The following is a 14,459-nucleotide window of genomic DNA, read 5'->3' on the forward strand; positions in this document are numbered from 1 at the left end:
CAGCATCTCTTCACTGCTTGTTACTGAGATAAAGAAAGAAGGAAGAGAGTTTGCTTGTTTCTTCCCTCCTGACACACTTCCCCCCCCTCTCCAGGAGTCTGAAACCTTCCCTGAGCAAATTCTTAACACTTTTTACTACATTATGGGGGAGACAGAAGAGAAGCACCAGGGACCGAGAGCAAGTCAGAGCGGTTCCTCAGTGGAACAGGCTTCCTCCTCGGGAGGTGGTGGGCTCTCCTTCCTTGGAGGCTTTTCAACAGAGGCTAGATGGCCATCTGACAGCAATGTGGATCCTGTGGATTTAGGGGGAGGTATCTGTGGGTTTCCTGCATTGTGCAGGGGGTTGGAGGTCCCTTCCAACTCTATGATTCTATGACCGTTAGAGCGATTCCTCAGTGGAACAGGCTTCCTCCTCAGGAGGTGATGGGCTCTCCTTCCTTGGAGGTTTTTAAACAGAGTCTAGATGGCCACCTGACAGCAATGAAGATCCTGTGAATTTTGGGAGAGGTGTTTGTGATTTTCCTGCATTGTGCAGGGGGTGGACTAGATGACCCTGGAGGTGCCTTCCAATTCTTCTATGATTCTAACAGGCTTCTTCCTCCCTCGGAGGTGGTGGGCTCTCCTTCCTTGGAGGTTTTTCAACAGAGGCTAGATGGCCATCTGACAGCAATGAGGATCCTGTGGATTTAGGGGGACGTTTTTGTGACTTTCCTGCATTGGGCAGGGGGTTGGACTAGATGACCCTGGAGGTCCCTTCCAACTCTAGAATTCAAGCACAGGATAATGAAGGCAAGTCAAAGCCACATTCCCCCATTATTACTGGACCCCGGAAACTGGTTTTCAAAGCTCTGCAACCCCAGAAAATGGGGGCTCCCTTGATATACTGGGTGGAATGGCTCTCCCAAGGGTTGCCCACCTTTTCTCTTTAAAGAGGTCAGCATACCTTCGGGACCACCTCTCCCTGTATGAGCCCCATAGATCTTTATGACCAGTGGCCCAACACCTCTTGGTGATACCCGGCCCCAGAGACGTCCGTCTGGCCTCAACAACGGACAGGGCCTTTTCAGCCTTGGCCCCTGCCTGGTGGAATGAGCTCCTCCTGTAAGATCCACGCCCTGCAGGATTTAATTCAATTCCAGAGGGCCTGTAAAACAGAGCTCTTTTCCCAGGCTTTCAGCTGAGACAGTGAATATCACCCATCACTCCTTATTGGCCGTCCCCCTCTCAGTCCATCCCTGCTGGACCAGGACAAGAGGCCATGTTTGTGAGGCAGAATCTGCCATTCTAGTCTCTATTCTTTCTGAAATTTTGGATATTTTATATATAACTGATTTTAATTATTGGTTCTTTTTATGATGTAGCCCACTCTGCGCCTGTCCTACGGGAAGGGTGGGCTAAAAATCGAACAAAATAACTAAGTAAAGCCACCTTGAGTGTCTCTTCCGGAAGGAAGGTGAGATATGAATATTAAAATGAATAGGAGAGCAAGTTTGGTGTAGTGGTTAAGTGTGCGGACTCTTATCTGGGAGAACCGGGTTTGATTCCCCACTCCTCCACTTGCACCTGCTAGCATGGCGTTGGGTCAGCCATAGCTCTGGCAGAGGTTGTCCTTGAAAGGGCAGCTGCTGTGAGAGCCCTCTCCAGCCCCACCCACCTCACAGGGTGTCTGTTGTGGGGGAGGAAGGTAAAGGAGATTGTGAGCCGCTCTGAGACTCTTCGGAGTGGAGAGCGGGATATAAATCCAATATCTTCTTCTTCTTCTTCTAGGAGGAATTACCATGAATTAGCGTGATCTCCTTTTAGGGGCATCACAGTGAGTGGACATGGAGTGCCACAAATTAACTCTGTGTTGTGTGAAGAAGGATTTTAATTTTCTCCCTGACCCCCCAACTAGTTTCTCCCCATCAAATTCAGTGTGCCACAGTTGCACCCAGCCACGATGGGTCTTTACCACAGCAGAGGGCATCTTGGGACTGCTCCGTGGCCTGCGCCCTCTCCCCTTGCTCCAAAGAAGCTCCTTCTGCCTCAGGAATTGCAGCTTCTGTCTTCACGGATGGTGCCCACATCTGAAACAGCAGCAAGGGAGAGGGGTAAGAGATGGAATGGAAGAGAGACCAAGGAAGACATCTTGCCCCACTCCCAGACTCTGCACCCTCCCATCAGAAGATCTGGTGAGTTATCTGGAGGGATCAGAAATTCTCTCGTAGAAGAGTCTGTGAAAGAGCCTGTTTAATCTCCCATTTGGAAGATTAGCACTTGGACAGATGTCTGGCAGGGAACATAAGAACATAAGAGAAACCATGTTAGATCAGGCCAATGGCCCATCCAGTCCAACACTCTGAGTCACATAGTGGCCCCAGAAAATTATATATATACATAAACATATACACACTGTGGCTAATAGCCACTGATGGATCTCTGCTCCATATTTTTATCTAATCCCCTCTTGAAGGTGGCTATGCTTGTAGCTGCCACCACCTCCTGTGGCAGTGAATTCCACATGTTAATCACCCTTTGGGTGAAGAAGTACTTCCTTTTATCCGTTTTAACCTGTCTGCTCAGCAATTTCATCGAGTTCTTGTATTGTGAGAAAGGGAGAAAAGTAGTTCTTTCTCTACTTTCTCCATCCCATGCATTATCTTGTAAACCTCTATCATGTCACCCCGCAGTCGACGTTTCTCCAAGCTAAAGAGCCCCAAGCGTTTTCATAGGGAAAGTGTTCCAGCCCTTTAATCATTTCTCCAATGCTATAATATCCTTTTTGAGGTGCGGCAACCAGAACTGCACCCAGTACTCCAAATGAGACCGCACGATCGATTTATACAGGGGCAATATGATACTGGCTGATTTGTTTTCAATTCCCTTCCTAATAATTCCCAGTATGGCGTTGGTCTTTTTTATTGCAAACGCACACTGTCTTGACATTTTCAGTGAGTTATCTACCATGACCCCAAGATCTCTCTCTTGGTCAGTCTCTGCCAGTTCACACCCCATTAACTTGTATTTGTAGCTGGGATTCTTGGCCCCAATGTGCATTACTTGGCACTTGGCCACATTGAACTGCATCTGCCACGTAGACGCCCAGTCACCCAGCCTCAACAGATCCCTTTGGAGTTCCTCTCTGGTTCTCACCATCCTGAACAATTTAGTGTCATCCACAAACTTGGCCACTTCACTGCTCACTCCCAACTCTAAATCATTTATGAACAAGTTAAAGAGCATGGGACCCAGTACCGAGCCCTGCGGCACCCCACTGCTTACCGTCCTCCACTGCGAAGACTGCTCATTTATACTCACTCTCTGCTTCCTATTACTCAGCCAGTTTTTGATCCACAAGAGGACCTGTCCTTTTACTCCATGACTCTCAAGCTTTCTAAGGAGCCTTTGATGAGGAACTTTATCAAAAGCTTTCTGGAAGTCAAGGTAAACAACATCTATCAGGTCTCCTTTGTCCACGTTTGTTTGTTACACCTCAAACAACTTTTTATTGGGGAATATTAATATTTCTTAGCTCCAAATGGTAGGCCTACGAGAGGTGAGGTGTATGGGATCTATGTCTTTGTCTACGGAGATAGACCACTGAAGATCCTTGGGTTAATAATGGATTTTATTATAGCATAGGGTTTCAAATAGTTACATCTCAATCAAACAATTTCAAGCATACAAGAGGAATTATAAAGAGGTTAGCTGAATAAGCAGGATGGGGGAAGGGTGATACAATACCTAGATCTTTGCAGGGTAGACTCAGTCAGAGGGAATGCAAGGCCTCTGGAGGGAGATTTCTCTTGAGAGGAAGGGGGGGTGAGGGTAGGAAGGGGGTGGGGGGAGGAGAGGGTGAAGGGATTCCCTTTTTCCTTCCTTTTTCTTCTTCTGCAACCAGGATCCCCGAACCCTGCGCTCTTCCCTGTGCGCTCTTTTCCCTTTTCCCTCTTTCCTGTGCTAAACGTGACAGGTTGGGTTGTCTGTTTTCTAGGGTAAATTACGTCACATCACTCAATTAACCTACCCAATGAGGGAGCAGAGTGTCACACCAATGGAAAATCGGGGTGTCATATGTGTAACATCCAATCAGAGACTATTCGTATCATAGATCCATACCCCAACATAGGCATTTTAATTACACTGGCCAAATGACTTTATGGCCTTGTTTTTCCCAAAACTGGTTCCTTTGAAGCTCCCCAAAGGTGATAGAACATAAGAAAATAAGAGAAGCCATGTTGGATCAGGCCAACGGCCCATCAAGTCCAACCCTCTGTGTCACACAGTGGCAAAAAATGTTATATACACACATACACTGTGGCTAATAGCCACTGATGGACCTGTGCTCCATATTTTTATCTAAACCCCTCTTGAAGGTGGCTATACTTGTGGCCGCCACCACCTCCTGTGGCAGTGAATTCCACATGTTAATCACCCTTTGGGTGAAGAAGTACTTCCTTTTATCCGTTTTAACCTGTCTGCTCAGCAATTTCATCGAATGCCCACGAGTTTTTGTATTGTGAGAAAGGGAGAAAAGTACTTCTTTCTCTACTTTCTCCATTCCATGCATTATCTTGTAAACCTCTATCATGTCACCCCGCAGTCGACGTTTCTCCAAGCTAAAGAGTCCCAAGCGTTTCAACCTTTCTTCATAGGGAAAGTGCTCCAGCCCTTTAATCATTCTAGTTGCCCTTCTCTGCACCTTCTCTAATGCTATAATATCCTTTTTGAGGTGCGGCGACCAGAACTGCACACAGTACTCCAAATGAGACCGCACCATCGATTTATACAGGGGCATTATGATACTGGCTGATTTGTTTTCAATTCCCTTCCTAATAATTCCCAGCATGGCGTTGGCCTTTTTTATTGCAAACGCACACTGTCTTGACACTTTCAGTGAGTTATCTATCATGAGCCCAAGATCTCTCTCTTGGTCAGTCTCTGCCAGTTCACACCCCATCAACTTGTATTTGTAGCTGGGATTCTTAGCCCCAATCTGCATTACTTTGCACTTGGCCACATTGAACCGCATCTGCCACGTTGACGCCCACTCACCCAGCCTCAACAGATCCCTTTGGAGTTCCTCACAATCCTCTCTGGTTCTCACCACCCTGAACAATTTAGTGTCATCTGCAAACTTGGCCACTTCACTGCTCACTCCCAACTCTAAATCATTTATGAACAAGTTAAAGAGCATGGGACCCAGTACCGAGCCCTGCGGCACCCCACTGCTTACCGTCCTCCACTGCGAAGACTGCCCATTTATACTCACTCTCTGCTTCCTATTACTCAGCCAGTTTTTGATCCACAAGAGGACCTGTCCTTTTACTCCATGATTCTCAAGCTTTCTAAGGAGCCTTTGATGAGGAACTTTATCAAAAGCTTTCTGGAAGTCAAGGTAAACAACATCTATCGGGTCTCCTTTGTCCACATGTTTGTTCACCCCCTCAAAGAAATGCAACAGGTTAGTGAGGCAAGATCTTCCCTTGCAGAACCCATGCTGAGTCTTCCTCAATAACCCGTGTTCATCAATGTGCCTACTCATTCTGTCCTTGATAATGGTTTCTACCAACTTTCCCGGTATTGAAGTCAGACTGACTGGCCTGTAATTTCCCGGATCTCCTCTGGAACCTTTTTTAAAGATGGGGGTGACATTTGCTACCTTCCAGTCCTCAGGAACGGAGGCAGATTTCAATGAAAGATTACAGATTTTTGTTAGAAGATCCACAAGTTCAACTTTGAGTTCTTTCAGAACTCTCGGATGTATGCCATCCGGACCTGGTGACTTATTAGTTTTTAATTCATCTATCAGTTGTAGGATCTCCTGTTTTGTCACCTCAATCTGACTCAGGTCTTTCAACACCCCTTCCAAAATTAGTGGTTCTTGGGCGGGCAAAAAGTTCTCGTGTTCCACAGTGAAGACGGAGGCAAAAAATTCATTTAGCTTCTCAGCCATTTCCCTATCCTCCTTCAGTAATCCTTTTACCCCATGGTCATCCAAGGGCCCCACTGCCTCCCTGGCTGGTTTCCTACTTCTAATATATTTGAAGAAAGTTTTATTGTTGGTCTTTATGTTTTTTGCAATATGCTCCTCATAGTCCCTTTTTGCCTGCCTGATCACAGTCTTGCATTTGATTTGCCACAGCCTGTGTTCCCTTTTACTAATCTCACTTGGACTGGTTTTCCACCGCTTAAAGGAGTCCTTCTTACCTTTTACAGCTTCCATTACTTTGTTTGTTAACCATGCAGGCCTTTTCTTATGCCTGTTTGTGCCTTTCCTAACTTGTGGTATGTATTTTATCTGAGCTTCTAGGATTATAGTTTTAAATAGTCTCCAAGCTTGCCCAACCTCCAACCTTTGGGAGAAGGCCAGATATGATTGCTGGAATTGGATATACCTGGATGGAGTCCCCTCACCTGTTCTGCCTGCCTCTTCTCCTCTGCCTGACTCAGGAGGAAACCTTCGGCCAGGGCCACCGCCTGGGAACTGGTCTCCGGCCCACATCCTCTGACCCAGCTCTGCATTTCCTGGGGCAGAATGGCCAAGAACTGCTCCAGGATCACCAGGTCCACGATCTGCTTCTTGGTGCGCCTCTCCGGCCTCAGCCACTGGCTGCAAAGTCCATGGAGCTGGCTGCAGACCTCTCGGGGCCCATCGGCCTCCCGGTAGTGGAATTGCCAGAAGCGTTGGCGATCTACATCTGAGATGGTAGTGAGCTGATCATGGATAATTGGCACCAGGGGTTCCCAGAATTCAACATCACTCCCGGCTTGGGTGGGATGGAGGCTTTCAGTTGCTGCCTTGCCAGTCCCAGGTCCTTCTGGGTTTTGCTCTTCCATCTCTTTCCCCTTCTCTCAGGTCACCTCTGACTGGGTAAAGATGCCTTTAGTCCCTTGGGTATGAAGAGAGGTGTCTCTCTGGAGGAAAGCAAAGTCACAGACAGTCACATGGAAAGTCAAAGGGAATGGAGATACAGCACTGCATTCTCCACTGCAGGGGAAGGGGAAGCCAAAGTGCTTTGGCATTCGGGCCAGCCAATCAGCATGCATGAGTCATCCCATTAGATCCCATTTGGGCCTCCTTTCTGCATTTAAGTAGGAAAAGTTGGAAGAGACATCCAGGGTCATCTAGTCCAAACCCCTGCATAATGTAGGAAACTCACGAATTCCTCTCCCTAAATTCACAGGATCTTCATTGCTGTCAGGTGGCCATCTAGCCTCTGTTGAAAAAACTCCAAGGAAGGAGAGCCCACCACATCCCGAGGAAGACTTGGGGCAGCCATAGCTTTTGAAGGAGTTGTCCTTGAAAGGGCAGCTTCTGGGAGAGCTCTGTCAGCCCTATACACCTTGAAGGGTGTCTGTTGTGGGGGGAGAAGATATAGGAGATTGTAAGCCGCTCTGAGTCTCTGATTCAGAGAGAAGGGCAGGGTATAAATCTGCAATTAATTTCTTCATCTAGTGCAACCCCCTGAACAATGCAGGAAACTCACAAACACCTCCCCCCAAATTCACAGGATCTTCATTGCTGTCAGATGGCCCTCCCTGCAGCTGCCAGCCTGGGCCTCCCCTCCGAGGCCCCCTGCCCGACACCCTCCGGCTGCTGCTGCCTGCTGGGGTTGCCAACCTCCAGGGGGGTCTCCAGCTCTCCCCCGGGAGGACCACCCACCTCCGCGGCTTCCCGCTCCTCTTCCGCGGGCTGCAGAGCCTTCTCCGCCCCCTCCCCGCCTTCCCGGTCCTCCCGCGGCCGCTCCAGCCGCCCACTCGGTGGCTTTAACCCTCTCGGCGCTGCAGAGGGAGGCAAGGGGCGCCCCGCCGTCTCCTGCGCCGAGAGGAGCTCCGGCTGCTGCTCAGGGCTTTGGGGGCTCTTCTGCACCAGATCTGGGGAGGCTGCAGGGCAGGAAGGGGCAGATGGACAGTGGCTGGATGCTGCTGCTGCTGCAGCCCTCGGCCGGGTCAGGGGAAGGACCTAAGAGAAGCCCTGTTGGATCAGGCCAATGACCCATCCCCTCCAGCGCTCTTCTGTCACACAGTGGCCAACAAACCAGGCGCCATCAGGAGGTCCATCAGTGGGGCCAGAACCTCAGAATCCCTCCTACTGTTGCTCCCCGCCCCAGCACCAAGAATACAGAGCATCACTTGCCGCAGACAGAGAGTTCCATCTATGCCTTGTGGCTAATAGCCACTGATGGTCCTCTGCTCCATATGTTCATCCCATCCCCTCTGGAAGCTGTCTATGCTTGCAGTTGCCCCCATCTCCTGTGGCAGTGAATTCCATGTGTTAATCACGTGAAGAAGGACTTCCTTTTATCCGTTCTAACCCAACTGCTCAGTAATTTCATTGAGTGCCCACGAGCCCCAAGCATTTTAACCTTTCTTCGTAGGGAAAGTGTTCCAACCCTTGAATCATTCTAGTTGCCCTTTTCTGCACTTTTTTCAATGCTATAATATCCTTTTTGAGGTGCGGTGACCAGAATTGTACACGGTACTCCAAATGAGGCTGCACCATCGATTTATACAGGGGCATGATGATACTGGCTGATTTGTTCTCAGTTCCCTTCCTAATAATTCCCAGCAGAGCATTGGCCTTTTTTTACTGCAGTCGCACACTATCTTGACATTTTCTGTGAGTTCTCTACCATGTTCTCAAGATCTCTCTCGGTCAGTCTCCGCCAGTTCACACCCCTTCAGCTTGTATTTATTGTCAAGATTTGTGGCCCCAATATGCATTACTTTGCACTTGGCCACATTGAACCTCATTTGCCACACTGACGCCCACTCGCCCAGCCTCAACAGATCCCGTTGGAGTGCCTCACAATCCTCTCTGGTTTTCACCACCCTGAACAATTTAGTGTCATCTGCAAACTTAGCCACTTCACTGCTTACTCCCAAATCGAAATCATTAATGAACAAGTTAAAAAGTATCAGACCCAGTACGGAGCCCTGCGGCACCCCACTGCTTACCACCGTCCACTGAGAAAATTGCCCATTTATACTCACTCTCTGTTTCCTATTAATTCGCCACTTTTTGATCTGATCCCCATGGCGCAGAGTGTTAAAGCTGCAGTACTGCAGTCCTAAGCTCTGCTCATGACCTGAGTTCGATCTCTGGCGGGAGCTGGGTTTTCAGGTAGCTGGCTCGAGGTTGACTCAGCCGTCCATCCTATGTAAAATGAGTACCCAACTTGCTGGGGGGAAAAGTGTAGATGACAGGGGAAGGCAATGGCAAACTGTGAGGAAAAGCCCCCTTTTCCGAACATTGTAGTCACCAGTATGGTTGCCAGGGCGCCTGGAGAAGTGAGCTCACACACGTCTGCCCAGAGAGTGTGGGCAAAACTATCCAGGAATATAAAAGGACTTATGTGTACAAGCAGCCACAAGTTATACAGGCATTCTAAACCGGTACAGAGTGCTTGCTAACACAAACGAACGTTTCCCCGTCATCGCATGGGCCAGCCTTGGAGCGGAAGAGTCTGCGCCGCCACGGAGCTATCCAGGCGACCGGTTATGAAGTGATGAACATGGAATCCACCGTGTAACGCTAACACCACTCGTAGCCATCTTCCCGACAGGCTGGACTTCATCTTCTCATAGTGGAAGGCTCACGTACACATCCTATGTCACCTTTAGCCTGCAAGCAACCCGTCTGCCCCATGAATGGATTAACAACTCAACTGTTGCTCCTTTTGTCTAGCGAAACCCTGGACAAAGACTCCTACCCAGGAGAAGATAGGAAAAGAGGAAGACCATCTCCTGCCAGAGCCAAGTCTTTTGTCTAAACCGGGGGATACCTAGGTCATTATTTGATTCCCTATTATCACCTTCCCAGATAAGCCTGTCTAATCTTAAGTATTTCCACACCCAGTAGCCATTTCCATTCTACTTCCCGACTGACACCTTGGAGCCACCCCAGGGCCTGTTGCAATCTGGAAGTTCTTTCAGGTACACAGGACCTAGGCGAAGTTCATTGGTCAAGAGTAGGTACCCAATTAGGTACCACCAAGGAACTTTCTATTGGCTCTGCAAAAGTCCAGCCTTCATGGTCATTGCAGAGCCTCCCCTTTCTCCTCCCTCATACCTCCCATCCCCTGAGGGCTGAAGAGAGTCCTTATAACCTGTGGACTAGCTACCCACAGGTGTGCATCTATCAGTATCCCACCTTCCGCTGCATAGATCCATCCCCGATTCCTGATCAGTCTCGGGTCCCTTACCCATTTCCTCACATGTCGCCCATTGGAGCCTTCCTCGAAGACTACGATAGGTAATACTACCCTGTGTGTCTACCCTTATATGTTCCCCTATCCATCTATCTATATTTCCTAGGACTGTATGTATGTGTGATTGTATATGTGTTTTAATCTTGTATGGAAGACTATATCTTTCTCAATAAATTATAATTGGTTTTACTAAATTAGAGCCCCGTTATTTGAGCATCACTCTCTGGTTGGTTAATCTTGTATACATAGGTAAAAAGATCTCTAGTGAGCCAGGTGCCCACCTAACTAATTCCCCAACCTCGTTTTGAGGGCATTTTGGCTAACAAAACCACCCTGTAAAAAGTCTGCCATGGAAACATTCTGAAAGCAATGTCACCCCAGAGTCGGAAAGGACTGGTGCTTGCACAGGGGACCTTTCCTTTCCTTTTGATCCACAAGAGGACTTGTCCTTTTATCCCATGACTCTTGAGGTTACTTAGGAGCCTTTGATGAGGAACTTTATCAAAAGCTTTCTGGAATCATAGAATCATAGAGTTGGAAGGGACCTCTAGGGTCATCTAATCCAACCTTCTGCACAATGTAGGAAACTCACAAACACCTACCCCTAAATTCACAGGACCTTCATTGCTGTCAGATGACCATCCAACTGTTTAAGAACCTCCAAGGAAGGAGAGCCCACCACCTCCCGAGAAAGCCTGTTCCACTGAGGAATTGCTCTGTCAGGAAGTTCTTCCTAATGTTGAGCCGGAAACTCTTTTGATGTAATTTCAACCCATTGGTTCTGGTCCTACCTTCCGGGGCCACAGAAAACAATTCCACCCCATCCTCTATGACAGCCCTTTAAGTACTTGAAGATGGTGATCCTATCACCTCTCAGTCGCCTCCTCTCCAGGCTAAACATTTCCAGCTCCTTCAACCTTTCTTCATAGGACTTGGTCTCCAGACCCCTCACCCTCTTCCTCGCCCTCCTCTGGACCCATTCCAGCTTGTCTATATCCTTCTTAAATTGTGGTGCCCAAAACTGAACACAATACTCCAGGTGAGGACTTACCAGAACAGAGTAAAGCGATACCATCACATCACATGATCTGGACACTATACTTCTGTTGATACAGCCTAAAATTGCATTGGCCTTTTTAGCCACCACATCACACTGTTGACTCATGTTCAGCGTATGATCCACTAAGACCCCTAGATCCTTTTTGCACATACTACTGCTAAGACAAGTCTCCCCCATTCTATAACCATGCATTGGATTTTTCCTACCTAAATGCAAAACTTTACATTCTGTTTACAAACTGCTGTTTCTTTGGTTGAGTAGGCTGAAGGTGAAGGTGATTGGTGCTGATTGATTAGGAGTGGCTTTGCATTGTTAAGCTGGGCCTTGCCAAAGGGCGAGAGCTAAAGGGCTCTTGGGCTGTGGCTCTTAGCCTGGGGGCTCTGTAAGGACCAAGAACCCAGATCTGATGCAAGATGAGAAGTGTTTGCTCACTCCAGAACCACTAATTTTGGAAGGGGTGTTGAAAGACCTGAGTCAGATTGAGGTGACGAGAGAGGAGATCCTACAACTGATAGACGAATTAAAAACTAATAAGTCACCGGGTCCGGATGGCATACATCCGAGAGTTCTGAAAGAACTCAAAGTTGAACTTGTGGATCTCCTGACAAAAATATGTAATCTTTCATTGAAATCTGCCTCCGTTCCCCTCCCCGCAACAGACGCCCTGTGAGGTAGGGGGCTGAGGGAGCTCTTCAAGAACCGCTCTTGATGATAAATATCAAAAAAGGTTGTTAGACCAGGGTTTCCAGTAATTGAACATTTATCACAAAATGATAATAATAATAATTTTTTTATTTATACCCCGCCCTCCCTGCCAAGGCAGGCTCAGGGCAGCTGATATTGATAAATGATATTATACCAAATAACCCTTTGCATGCTAACTTGATATATTTTTAAAGTTTGAAGCCATGAAAGTTATATCTATTTGACAATTCAAGGAAAGGGATGTTCCCCTATGCAAGCGCCAGTCGTTTGCGACTCTGGGGTGATGTTATTTTCACGTTTTCACAGCAGACTTTTTACGGGGTGGTTGGCCATTGCCTTCCCCAGTCCTCTACACTTTCCTCCCAGCAAGCTGGGGACTCATTTGACCGACCTCGGAAGGATGGAAGGCTGAGTCAGCCTTGGGCTGGCTACCTGAACCAGCTTTCGCTGTGATAGAACTCATATCGTGAGCAGAGAGTTCAGATCACAGTACTGCAGTACTGCTGCTTTACCACCCTACGCCACAGAGCCACTTGACAATTCAAAGGAAACCCTAAATTCCGTTATGTTAATACAGGGTTTGTATTTTGTTTTGTATTTTTATTGCATGATGTGTTAGGTAATATAAAATTTAATAAAAATGGAAATGGGGAAAGAAAAAGAACTGCTCTTGAGAGAACATCTCAGAGAACTGCAGCTGACCCAAGGTCACCCAGCAGCTGCATATGGAGTGGGTAATCAAACCCAGTTCTCCCGATTAGAGTCTGTCCTCCTAATCACTATACCAAACTGGTTCAGAGGGGAAAGTGAGGTTCCCCCCCCCTCCCAAAGTCCTGGAGGGTCTGACCTAGTGGCTGGCAGCTCAGAACTGGGCTTTACTTTTCCAAGGTAGAGGATGCTGAATGGGGAGAGAGGAAGGAAGAAGATATTGTTAATACCCCATCCCATACTCTGAATCTCAGAGTGGCTCACAATCTCTTTTACCGTCCTCCCTCACAACAGACACCCTGTAAGGCGGGTGGGGCTGAGAGGGCTCTCACAGCAGCTGCCCTTTCAAGGACAACTCCTGTGAGAGCAAGTGGAGGAGTGGGGAATCAAAGCGCCCCCCCCCCCCAAAAAAAACCCCAGTCCTTAAAGCTCTCTTGCAAGGTCGGTTAGTCTGAAAATGTGACCTGCTAAAGGGCACTCAATGTCCTTCCAAGCCTCCTGTGGATTTAGTGAAGACCAACTCATGAAAAACCTGCTGAACACAGAAAACACAAAGTCTGATATGCCTGATGCAAATCATCTCTTTAATGTGAGCTGTGCCCCTTCCTAAACTGAGTTTTGTTTTCTAGGGTTGCTCACTGCCCGAAGGGGGGAAAAGCATTCTCTCCCTTTAACAGAGGCAGGATGGGCTGTTATTTATCTCTTCAGATGCCCATTTCCACCCACAAAGCCTCTGGGGAAAAGACAGGATCCCCCCCCCCCCACCCTTTCAGGTCTGTTAGCAACCTTAATACAAAGACCTTTCCAAATTAAAGGAGTGAGATGAAATCTCTCACCCTGCTGCATGGTCATAATCTCCAGAGGAATTCAAGAGAACCTCTGAGGAGTCAGAGGTGGGGCGTTTCCTCAGCCCAGGACTTCCTCCGGGGCATTTCTGGCTCATGGTTTTAGGGGGAGGGGGAAGGAGCAGGAGGAGAGAAACTTGCATATCCTTCCTGGGAAAATCTGGGGGTGGGAGGAGAATCAGGATTAAGGAACATGTTCAGCAGTACTGCAGTACTGTGGTCAGAACTCTCTGCTCACGACCTGAGTTCGATCCCGGCTGGATTCAGGTAGCCGGCCCAAGGTTGACTCAGCCTTCCATCCTTCCGAGGTCGGTAAAATGAGTCCCCAGCTTGCTGGGGGGAAAGTGTAAAAGACTGGGGAAGGCCATGGCAAACCACCCCGTAAAAAGTCTGCCGTGAAAACATTTTTAAAGCAACGTCACCCCAGAGTCGGAAATGACTGGTGCTTGCACAGGGGACCTTTCCTTTCCTTCCTTTACCTTCCACAAGGTTCACATGCCAACTCCACAGATACTATTCCATTTCCACAATGCTGGATAATAATGTGTGTGTGTGCACGTCTGACCTCTTAGAACTTACTAAATTGTTGGGTAAGGAGACCCAAGGTTTTCTTTCCAACCCAAATGAATCCTATCGCCAGAACTCTTTGGGCTTCAAGGTAATAACACCCAAAAAACACGCACAGCAGGCTGGACGGGGGAGATGATAGGGTTGTGTAATGCCTCTCAAGAGCTACTTGTCAGATTTAAAAAGTTTCTGAACTAAAACTGCCGGTTGGTCACACGATGTTTATGCCCGTAGCAGAGAGGCTGCAGGGATCTGTTATCCCCAACTCCTCCATTTCCTCACAGGATTTGGAAAAGGAAATGTTTCTGCCAGTTTTGCAGATGTCAGAAAAACTTAAGATTTGCCGATAACATGAAGCAGCAAGTTTCACTGGGGGGGCGG

This window comes from Heteronotia binoei, chromosome 4 (assembly GCF_032191835.1).
Source record: "Heteronotia binoei isolate CCM8104 ecotype False Entrance Well chromosome 4, APGP_CSIRO_Hbin_v1, whole genome shotgun sequence".
Taxonomy (NCBI): Eukaryota; Metazoa; Chordata; class Lepidosauria; order Squamata; family Gekkonidae; genus Heteronotia; species Heteronotia binoei.